Here is a 12,293-nt window from a genome sequence, read left to right as displayed (position 1 = left end):
ACATACGTAACATCTAAATAAACAATTGAAACATATGTGTGAAACATATGCAACATCCAGATAAATACGCTTGCAACATACGTTTGAAAAACAGATGAAATATTGGGAACAAATGCTTGCATCATATGTGTAAAATCAATGCAATATATGTAACATCCTGATCTACATTTGCCATATGAAACACTTGCAACGTACTTCTGAAAACATCTAAAACACTTGAAATATACTCTTGCAACATGCACTTTTAAGCGCAACGTCTACTTGCTACTTGGACGAAATGGAGGCTCGTCGACTCAGAGCCCGACGCCACGGAGGGGTGTGGGGATGCCACAGGGCGAGTGGCTGCATGGATCCAGCGATAGGGTGGGTGTGTGCGGTCCCCCGAGGTGAGCTGCCGCGGCGGTGGAGGCAGCAGCACCTTGCAGCTGCGTGCACGCGGCGAGCGTCTGTCGATGCGGGACCCACGGGATACCCCACAACGAAGAGAAAAGATCTAGTTTGACTAGGATTCCTCCCATGTAATCCTAATAGTAGTGTTACCCTGTAATCCTACTAGGACTCTACATTGTAAGCCGACTAGGACTCTTGCCTCCTGGACTATATAAAGGAGGGCAAGGCTCCCTAGATCGGCAGAAGGTCTAACAATAATGATCACAATACAACATTACGATCAATCTAACGCAAAGGCTAACGTTGACTGGATATAGGGCTATTACTCGATCACGGTCGAGGACCTGAACCAAGATAAATCGACTTTCTCTTGCGTTAACCACCAAGTTCTGCATACGCCGAAGCCCGAACAACTGTCTTGGGTACCCCCGTGGCAGGCTATCGGTGGTGAAACATCAACAGTTGGTGCGCCAGGTAGGGGCTTTCGGCGGATTTGCATCCGAGAGCTCGACGGACCTTGACAGCATGATATTCTCAATAGGATCAACTTTCATCTCCGGATCATGGATCTGCGAAGCGAACGACAACGGCAAGCTCTGAGGCCGTCTCCTCGAAGATTCAGATCACCATGAAGACCTCGTTGTTTCGACGACTATGACAGATCAACTCGCTGAAAGACTCGTTCGGCTCGTGATGTCTGATCCGACACCAACTTCGCGGCCAACCGGATCCCACTCGGACTTAGGCTCCGCATCTAAGATGGAGTCTTACCCGAGTTCTTTCTGCAATAATCCAAGTTCTTTTCCAACGGGGCTCCGGAACACGACATCAACCTATCAAGAATTTAACTCGGAGAACATTCAGAGTTCTTTTGGGAAGCCAGGTTCTTTTTTGTTTGGGCTCCATAACGTGGCAACATCTTATCAAGCACAACTCGAAAGATCTATCGATTTGGTGCTTAGAATGCCACTAAAAGGAGCTCAAGAAGGCCTCGTACTAACTATAACATCTCAAGACTACATCGTCCACTGGTCGGGCTCCGTTCCTAAGGATAACAGCACCTGACTAGACGACACGACGACAACAACAATTCCACCCTACCAAGAAGGAGACTCAATCTATGACCCTGAAGCCTCTACTGAAGTTCTCAACAACCTTGACAGCATGGAAGCCGACGTCAATAACGGAACACTTCACGCGTGAGAAGTATTCATGGTTCATCGTCCCCGATCACCGTTGGCCCCTCTAGAAGCACCCGACATCAGGTCATTAGATGAATCCGAATCCAACATATCACCCTTTACCCAAGGGCACGATGGTGAAACCGAGAGCTAGAAACAAGCCAGAGAAAGAAGAAACAAATTGAAGCAAGGACGCCAACATCGTGCCAGGCAGCGCAAAGAAGCTTGGATCATATATGAGTCAGATCTGGTCGAGTACAATAGAAGAAAACCAGAGCAAGAAGCCAGAGAAAGACATGCGGCAAATAAACCCTACAATAGGATCCGAGAAGCATTAGAAGAACTCGGGGCAATCTCACACCCCAGTGAAGAACAAAGACGACACCGGGATATTCTCCGGTCAACGGCCTCAAAAACACATGATGGAAGGACCCGCTCGAGGCTACCCACCAAGTCAACATCTCATAGTCAGGAAGATCAAAATCTAAGAAAGTCTGCTTTTGAGAGACTTGGGCCAAGCAGAAGTCACAACAGAGAAAGTAGAAGGGATCATAGTCAAAGCAACTGAGTCAAACGACCGAAGGAGATCAGGAGCAGAGCACCCATCTAGATAGCCCCGCGGAACTACTCTCACTAGAATGATAGCTGGCTAGAAGGAGGGGCTGAATCAGAATACAAAGAAGCCAGAACGCACGATAGGTTCCCCTGTTTTGCAAACCGAATCGCTTCGATACGACTACCTCACAAGTTCAAGCCGTCCAACCACTCTAAATATGATGGCAAGACTGAACCAAGGCAGTGGCTCAGGATCTACTCGCAATTGATTGAACCAGCCGGAGGAGACGATGATATCAAGACCTTGTTCTTTCCAATTGCCCTAGAAACCATACCCCTCCAATGGTTCGACAAATTGAACCCAAGGTCAATCAGAGGCTGGGAGGACTTGCAAAGAGCTTTCTGTGAAAATTTCGCGGGTATCATTACGCATTCCATCACCCACGTAGAATTTAAAGGACTTAAGCAGAAAGGGGGCGAAAGCCTCAGAGATTACTATCGATGATTTGCCGAACTACGTGCTCAAGTACATGACATCACCGAATGAGAAGTAATCGAAGCTTTCTCTAATGGAATCATGGCCAGGTGGCAATTTCAGGACTTTTGCAAAGAAAACCCGAGAAACAATGAAGAATTCAGACGGGAGAAAATACGAGAAAGGTTCCCGGATAGAAACAACCAAGACAACCCGGACATGCAAAATCATCGAAACATCAGGCATCAGGAAAGAAAGCGTGGACCCGACAACACCGTAGCGGTGGCTGACAAATCGAAGAAATTTTCCAAACCCAAAAGGCACGAAGACATTGAAAACATGCATTGCATCTGGCATCCTAAAGGAAATCACACCATCAGAGATTGCTACACCTTCATTAATCGATACACAAGAAAAGATAATAAGGAGAACAACAAAGAAGACAATCAGAAAAAAGATGAAGACAACCATGAAGATAAGGGATTCCAAAAATCCAAGGGGACAGTAGCAGTGATCTTTGTCGGGGTCTTGGGTTCTAGAAGCAAACATCAAGACAAGCTAGCTCTACGGACCATCGTGGCAGTAGAACCGGCTACTCCAAGATACCTCAATTGGTCATAGTATCAAATCCAATTTTCAAGAGAAGACCAATGGACTAGCGTAGGGAATGCCGACCATTACCCACTGATTCTAGATCCAACTATCGCCGGTATGACCGTCACAAAAGTACTAATCGATGGGGGAGCCGGGCTCAACATCATTTTGTCAGAAACGCTAAGGAAGATGGGACTACAACTCACCAGGACGATTACCCCAACAAGTGTCCCTTTCTATGGGATAGTACCTGGCAAGGCAGCCATGCCACTTGGACAAATCACTCTACCAGTTACTTTTGGGATTCCCTCAAACTACCGTACAGAGTTTATCAAATTTGAAGTTGCAGACTTCGAATCATCATATCACGCTATCCTTGGGCATCCAGCATTAGCAAAGTTCATGGCGATACCACATTACCCATACCTCTTGCTTAAGATGCAAGGGCCCAACAGTGTTCTTTCCCTCCGAAGTGATCTGAAGCGTGCTTTTGACTACGATGTTCAGGCAATCCAAATTGCAGCCAAGGCACAAGCCGCTAGTGGTAGAGAAGAGATAGCCACTATTGCTGCAGAAATGAACCCAGAAGAACTAGAGATCCCGGCTAAAAAGCCAAGCATCCTCGCACCACCAAAAGAAGCCGACGTCAAGCAAATCGACCTGGGCACCGGTGATCCCTCCAAGACGGCAACCATCAGTGCCCACCTCTCGGCAAAATAGGAACTCGAGCTCACCAACTTTCTTCGGGACAACAAAGATATCTTCGCTTGGAAGCCGACCAACATGCCAGGTGTCCCAAGAGAGTTCGCTGAGCACAAAATTGATATCAATGAAGGCTCCAAGCTTATGAAGCAACGGCTACGACGATTCTCACTCGACAAGAAGGCAACAATTAAAAAACAAATTACAAAGTTAATGGCAGCCGAATTCATAAGAGAAATCTTTCATCTAGATTGGCTAGCCAACCCAGTTTTATTATAGAAAAAGAACATGGACGAGTGGCGTATGTGCGTCGACTACACAGATCTCAACAAGCATTGCCCGAAAGACCCATTTGGGCTACCATGCATCGATCAAATAGTTGATTCAACAACAGGATCTGCCCTATTATCCTTTCTTGATTGGTATTCAAGATATCATCAGATCACATTAAAAAGAACAAGACCAGAGCAAGACATCTTTCATCACTCCGTTCGGCGCCTACTGCTACAAAATCATGTCGTTTGGACTCAAGAACGCTGGTGCTACTTACCAAAGAGCTATCCAAACGTGCCTTGGTGAGCAGATCAGCAAAAACGTGGAAGCATATGTGGATGACGTGGTAGTAAAGACAAAGAACCCGAACACACTAATTGAAGACTTAAAGCAAACTTTTGAAAATTTGAAAAGATGGAGGTGGAAATTAAACCCAAACAAGTGTGTATTCGGAGTTCCTTCAGGACAACTACTCGGATTCTTGGTCAGTCATCGAGGAATCGAAGCTAGCGCCAAGCAAATTCAAGCTATAACAGAGATGGGTCCTCCTCGAAGTATCAAAGATGTGCAGAAACTAACAGGCTACATGGCGGCCCTTAATCGTTTCATTTCAAGACTCGGCGAAAAAGGGTTACCTTTCTTCATGCTACTAAAGAAGACGGGCAATTTCGAGTGGACAGAGGAAGCCAAGGAAGCTTTTGAAAGACTTAAGGCATACCTCACCTCCTCGCCTGTTCTCACACCTCCAAAGAAATACGAAGACATGATGTTGTACATTGCGGCAACTTCTACTGTGATTAGTGCAGCGATAGTCATAGAGAGAGAAGAAGGGCGCGTATATATAGTATAATGCCATGTATACTACATCAGCGAAGTACTGTCAGAATCAAAGATCCGGTACTTGCATGTGCAAAAACTACTCTACGCCCTCCTGATCACTTCCCACAAGCTTCGCCACTATTTTGAAAGCCACAAGATTACTGTGGTGACAGATTTCCCACTCGAAGATGTCCTACACAACAAAGATGCAACGGGGCGCATATCTAAGTGGGCAGTTGAACTTGGCACTCTCAATGTCAATTTCACCCCACGAAAGGGAATCAAGTCTCAAGCCCTTGCCGATTTTGTTGTCGAGTGGATAGAAATTCAACAACCTATGTCAGATACCATCCTCGACCATTAGAAGATGTACTTTGATGGATCACTCAAACTAGACGGAGCCGGTGCAGGCGTTCTCTTCATCTCTCCAGATGGAAAACAACTCAAATATGTCCTTCAGATATTATGGCAAGCTACAAACAATGAAGCAGAATACGAAGCCCTCATCCACGGGCTCCGAGTAGCGATTACCCTCGGGATCAAGCGACTACTCATCTATGGCGATTCGGCAGTAGTCATCAACCAAGTCAACAAAGATTGGGACTACACCAAAGACAACATGGGCGCTTACTACGCTAAAATAAGAAAACTTGAAAAATATTTCCAAGGTGTAGAAATTCTACATGTCCTACACGATTCAAATATTGCAGCGGACGTCCTTGCCAAGCTCGAATTGGACAGGGCGAAGGTCCCACCCGGCGTATTCATAGAGGAGTTATCAGCTCCCTCTATCAAACAACTCGGTGAGATAACCCCTGAACCACTAGCTTGCAACTCGATCACCTAGTGCCACTCGATGCAACCTCATGATGCAATCACACTAGAATCACTCTCTCACACAATCATATGATCGCTATCAAGCATATGTGAGATGGAGGGCTCCCAAGCACAATCACACAAGCCACCAAGGCTCTACTGTGCTTAGTTCACGGCCAAAGGCTAACCACCACTTCTATTTATAGCCCCACAAGCTAAAATAGCCGTTACCCCTTCACTGGGTATTTTTTGGGACGACCGGACGCGCCGGTCAGATCGATCGGACGTAGGACCCCAGCGTCCGGTCGCCCGATGCTTGCCACATGTCATCAGCTTCAAATAAGGAATGCCTGATCCCAATGGTCAAGTGATGACCGAACGCACCGCTACAAAGTGACCGGACGCTGGACCTCAGCGTTCGGTCGTTTCCAGTAAGCATCTAGAAACGATTTTTCACGACCGGACGTGTCCGGTCATGCTCGACCGGACTCACCCAGCGTCCGGTCATGTGGCATCTCGCCTGTGCGCTGCCACGTCAGCCGAACCAGACGCACCCCTCTAGCGTTCGGTCACTTAGTGACCCAGCGTCCAGTCAAAGACCGACGCCAGCGACTTTGCAGCTTCTACTGACCGGACGCACCGGTCCAACCGAGGCTAGCGTCCGGTCACTTACAGTGACCTTCGTCTTTTCTGTACAGGGCGTCGATGGCACCATCGAACTATCCGCACTCTACGGGTGGACACTCCGCTGGTGAAGTTCTGAACCCTTCTCGCCTCCGTTTCATCGCCGAGTTGATCCCATATCAACTCCAACTTCATCTCCCTTGTAAATGTGCCAACACCACCATGTGTATGTGTGTTAGCATTTTCACAATCATTTTCCAAAGGATTAGCCACTCAACTTGCCACGCCACTCGATCCTAGCGATGATGCAAAGTTAGATCACTCGAGTGGCACTAGATGACCGATATGCAAACAAGTTTGCCCCTCTTGATAGTACGGCCATCTATCCTAAACCCAATCATAAACTTCTCTACACACCTATGACTGGTGAAATGAAATGCCCTAGGTTATTCCTTTGCCTTGCGCATTCCATTCCATCTCCTCCAATGTCGATGCAACACATGCACCAACACGATCAATAATGATATGATCCACTTCATATCATCACATGATCATATTGGTTTATCGATCTTGACTTCACTTGCTTTTCACCGTTGCCTTCGTCCATCGGCGCCAAGTCTTGCTCAAGCTTCACCGTCACGCGGTCCATCGCTTCAAAGCCTCCGACTTGCCCTTCACGCTTGCAACCCGTCCATCAAGCCAAGTCATGTCTTGATCTTCTCCACCTTGATCACATGACTCAATGTCATGTCTCATTTGCAATGAGCTCCTTCATCATCACATGTGTGAGCTTTGCAACATCTCCAAGCTATTTTCACCTTCATGGCATATGTTGCTCACACACATGTACTTGTGGACTAATCACCTGTGTATCTTACATAAACACAATTAGTCCACCTAGGTTGTCACTCAATTACCAAAATCACATAAGGACCTTTCAACTGTACTACCTGCCGACCTGATCTAGACATCACCAAGGATAGAGCATTATGATGAAGGAGAAGCAGAACACACCCAAAGATTGGAACTTGACAGTACAGAAGAAGTCAGAGTAAATGCCACCCTTTAGTCAGCTCGATACCTCCAAGGTGTAAGATGCCACTACAACAAGAGTACCTAGCCTCGATCACTCCAAATCAGAGACCTAGTACTACGAAGAATACAAAAAATTGATGGACGCCATAAACTACTCAGTCCGTGGGAAGGTCCTTTTATTGTCGCAAAAGTCAATAATACATGGCACATATGAGTTGATGACTAAAGATGGAACAAAAGTCAATAATACATGGCACATCAGCCAACTAAGAAGATTCTACGCATGAAAACAACTCAAGGAAGAATCTATATACCAAAAAAGCCACAAGAAGATCAACGTTCATGATCAATAAAGATGGTGTTCCACGACAACATTTGTATTATTATGGATTGCCCCGAGTTGTTTTCACAACAACATAAGAGCAAAATGGCTGAAATTATGCCTGGGCCTACCGGCCGAGAGCAAAAAAGCTAAAAAGATGCTTGAGCCCGCCGATGAGAGTAAGAAAGTTGATAAGCTAACACTCAAACCGGTCCTGAGTTGTTTTCACAACCAGGGCAAGTGCCAGATGCTGGCCACCTCCCAAGTTGAGCAAAAAAGGTGAAAAGATGCTTGAGCTCGCCGGACAAAGAGCAAAATGGCTGAAATTATGCCTGAGCCTACCGGCCGAGAGCAAAAAAGCTGAAATGATACTTGAGCCCGTCGATGAGAGTAAGAAAGCTGATAAGCTAACACTCGAACCGGTCCTGAGTTGTTTTCACAACCAGGGCAAGTGCCAGATGCTAGCCACCTCCCGAGTTGAGCAAAAAAGCTAAAAAGATGCTTGAGCTCACCAGACAAAGAGCAAAATGGTTGAAATTATGCCTGAGCCTACCGGCCGAGAGTAAAAAAGCTGAAAAGATGCTTGAGCCCGTCAATGAGAGTAAGAAAGCTGATAAGCTAACACTCAAACTGGTCCTACGTTGTTTTCACAACTAGGGCAAGTGCCAGATGCTGGCCACATCCCGAGTTGAGCAAAAAAGCTGAAAAGATGCTTGAGCTCACTGGATAAGAACAAAAAAGCTTAAGATGCTTGAGCTCAACAGATGAGAGTGAAATAGCTAAAAAGATGCTTGAGCCCGCTGGTCCCAAGTCTTTTTAGTATTGACAAGACTAAGAAGGCTATCAAGACAATGATCTACATAGCTTGAGTTGTTTACACGGCGTAAATGAAAGGCAGCTAAGCACTCAACAAACCAAGGGACTCTATCAACCCAATGATTGACATACCCCGATTTGTTTACACGGCACAGATGAAAGTCAGCCAAGCACTCAACAAACCAAGGGACTCTATCAACCCAACGATCGACATACCCCGAGTTGTTTACACGGCACAGATGAAAGCTAGACAAGCACTCGACAAACCAAGGCACTCTGTCAACCCAACGATCGACATACCCCGAGTTGTTTACATGGCGTAGATGAAAGCCAAACAAGCACTCGACAAACCAAGGGACTCTATCAACCCAACGATTGACATACCCCAAGTTGTTTACACGGCACAGATGAAAGCCAAACAAGCACTCGACAAACCAAGGGACTCTATCAACCCAACGATCGACATACCCCGAGTTGTTTACATGGCACAGATGAAAGCCAGACAAGCACTTGACAAATCAAGGAACTCTGTCAAGCCAATGATCGACTTACGCCAAGTTGTTTACATGGCTCAGATAAAAGCCATACAAGCGCTCGACCTATCAAGGAGTTATCCTACAACGGATGAAAGAACACGACCACTCTAAGTTGCGGATGCACGCCACGCCCAAGAAGCGACTACTCAGAAGAAATTCTGATCACTTAGGCAACTCGTCTGAAGAATAAACTAGGCGAAGACATCCATGCAGAGAAGATACAACAAAAAATAAAGAATCTTCATTCAAAGAGGAGTATAATATCCTATTGCAAAGGTCGAAGTACAAAGGTCAGTTACAATCAAGTCAAGCATCGTCATCGGGAGAAGAAATATTGATACTAAGATTATCAACAATCCTCCCAGCTAAATCATCGACCTCGGGCTCCACTTTTTCAATAGTATCCAGGTACTCTTGACTCTCGGCTTTCTCTACAATCTTGGACAAAGGGACCTCTGAAGCAAGAACCCGGACCTGGGCAAGAACATTTCTGGTGCAGAGTTGGGCGCATCTCTTCACAAACTCCTGGAAACGGGTTGGCACCTAGGGGATAAACTGAGCCCAAGATTGATCGTCATCTGCTGGAGTCCGGAGAAGGTCGGCTACTGACCGAAATGATTTCCACAAAGCATTCCAGTTCTCAGTAGCCGTCACCAACTTGCCATTCAAGACCTCATAGTTTTCTAGACCTGCACAAGATCCCTGTCAGCTCCACACCTAATCAACTTGGCAAGCGCAAATTCTTCTTCAGCATGAGTAATTACCTCCTCGGCCCTATTATGGCTATTGTGGACAAGTATCTTCATTTCTTCAATACCCTCCGAGAGCTTTTGCTTCTCAACTCGAAGAGCTACACAAGGCATCAAAAAACAAGCCAGCTGAAGGAGAAAGTTGAACATAAAAGAAAACAAAAAGAACCCACAATACCATCGCACTCCTTCTTCATGGCCTCCACGGCAGCATCCCTCCGCTCCTCCGCCTCAATTACTCGGGCACGGAGAGCCTTTTCCTCCCTGTGGTGCATTTGACGCTCGGTCTCCATCTTGGCCTGACAGAGGTCAAGCTCCATCTTTAGAACGCTAATTTCAGAGGACAACTTTATTTCGGCCTCAGACAAGAAAAAGAAGCCAGCATGGTCCTGAGAGAAAGACTGAACAGAAAAAATGAGAGAGAGAGAAACAAGATGTAAGAACAGAAGAAGTCGAACGTCCAAAGAAAAAGCTTTAGAAAAACTTACCTGGAGTTTTTCCCCAAAAGAAGTCGCACCAGCCGCCAAGGTTCCCCAGGCTGCAGTCAGCTCCGACAGCCGATGGGTGGCATCGAATTCCCGCACCACATCATCATCTAAATGCTGACTACTAGTAACAAGAGGAGCAGAGGAAGAAGCTGGTCGATGCGAAGAAGACAAGACCAAGGTTGTATCCTGGACAGAAGAAGCCCCGGCTACCTCCTTAGATAGACCCACCACCACTGTGACTGTCACCTCCAGAACCGGCAACTCCGTGGCAGCATGATCACCAGAGAACCCCGTCTCCTTGCCGACCATATGTTCCAAGTCCTGAGACTCTGTACGCAGGGACGCACCAGCGAACTGACAAGAAGCTGACTGAAGGATGGGGGAAGGCGAGGGTCTACAAGATGATAAGGAAACTCGATAATAAGAAGATGAACCAGGAAAAAGGAAAACAAAAGCAAACAAACCTAACTAGGATTCACTCACTTGGTTGCCTTCTTCTTCATAACAAAACTCCCAAGATGAACTGAAGACCATAGTGGGGGAACGATGGCAGCAAAAATATCATCACCACCCTGCACCAGGAGTGGCGTGATTGGCACCGAAGCCCCAGAAGAACTCAGGCTCGATGATCGCTTACTGCAAAAGGACAAGGACATCGAAACCAAAAGAAGTCAGTTCGCTGAAAAACAACCAAGAATAGATGCTTCGAACTGACTACTTACCGGTGGAAAACAAGAGGTCTATCCTCCTCTTCATCCTCTTCCTCAACAAGGTTCACTGAGGAACCAGCTGGACAAACAGAGAACTCAGATAAACAAGGAGCCACAAAGGAGAAGCAAAATGAAATCAATGATAAGCTCACCTAAGAGCATGCTACATGTGATCTGCGCACCCAACGAATGAAGCCTCTTTAGAGTAGATGCACCAACAGAAGAACTATCTATCAGCGACCTCTTCACTACAGTTCGGGCAGCACAGGGCACAACTCAGGGAACATAGTCCACGAATAGCGAACCAGGTTTAGCCAAAGAAGTCCCCGGCAAGCTGACTGGACCAGCATTCGAATTCACAACAACCGAGCTGTCCTCCAGAGGCAACAGGGGCATGTCATCAAAATTCCACCCAAACTCCTACAACAAGTCAACTCACATCAACATACTAAGCAAAGAAGACGGAAAGCGATAAATTTAAAGAGGAAAACACTTACAGCAGGAGGCGGACTGGCGGCAGAGTACTCATCAACCCTATGCGGGACGACACTTACACCCTTCAGAATCTTCTGGAGGCACTCCAAGACTTCGTCCTCTGTTAGCTCCCTCATCGGAATCATCTGGGACGGGTCCTTGGCCCTGGCATACTCGAAGCCATAGGTCTCCCTCGCCTTCAAAGGCTGAACAGCCACGATTCCGAACCCAGTCAAGCCTTGTTGTTTCAAGGTCTTGATTCTATCAAGGAACAGCTTGATTTTCTGAAGCTCTTCAGTCGTCAATGAAGTTTTCTCCCACCGGTCATTAATGACTAGACTAGCATCTGAATGCATAGCAAGGGGAGGATCCATATTCTCAACATAAAACCACTCGGTCCTCTAGTCCTTCACCGAATCAACTAAGGTATAATCGAAGTACTCCTTCTGCTTGTTCTGGCGAAACTGAATACCGCACCCGCCCAGGATAGAAGTATTATCGGACCTAGGGTGTGGTTTTAGACAGAAAAGATACTGGAATAGCGTGATAGAAGGGAGGATTCCAAGGAAAGTTTCACAAAAATGAACAAAAATAGAAAGATGAAGAACCCCATTCGGGGTGAGATGGTTTAAAGAAATATCAAAGAAACGAAGGCAGCGATGAAGGAAGGAAGAAGCAGGGAGGCATAGGCTAGCACGAATGAAAGACATGAAAAGAACAATCTCCCCAGGATT

The sequence above is a fragment of the Miscanthus floridulus genome, chromosome 9 (genome assembly GCF_019320115.1).
Source record: "Miscanthus floridulus cultivar M001 chromosome 9, ASM1932011v1, whole genome shotgun sequence".
NCBI classification, from domain to species: domain Eukaryota; kingdom Viridiplantae; phylum Streptophyta; class Magnoliopsida; order Poales; family Poaceae; genus Miscanthus; species Miscanthus floridulus.
Note: the sequence above shows the minus strand (reverse complement) of the source record.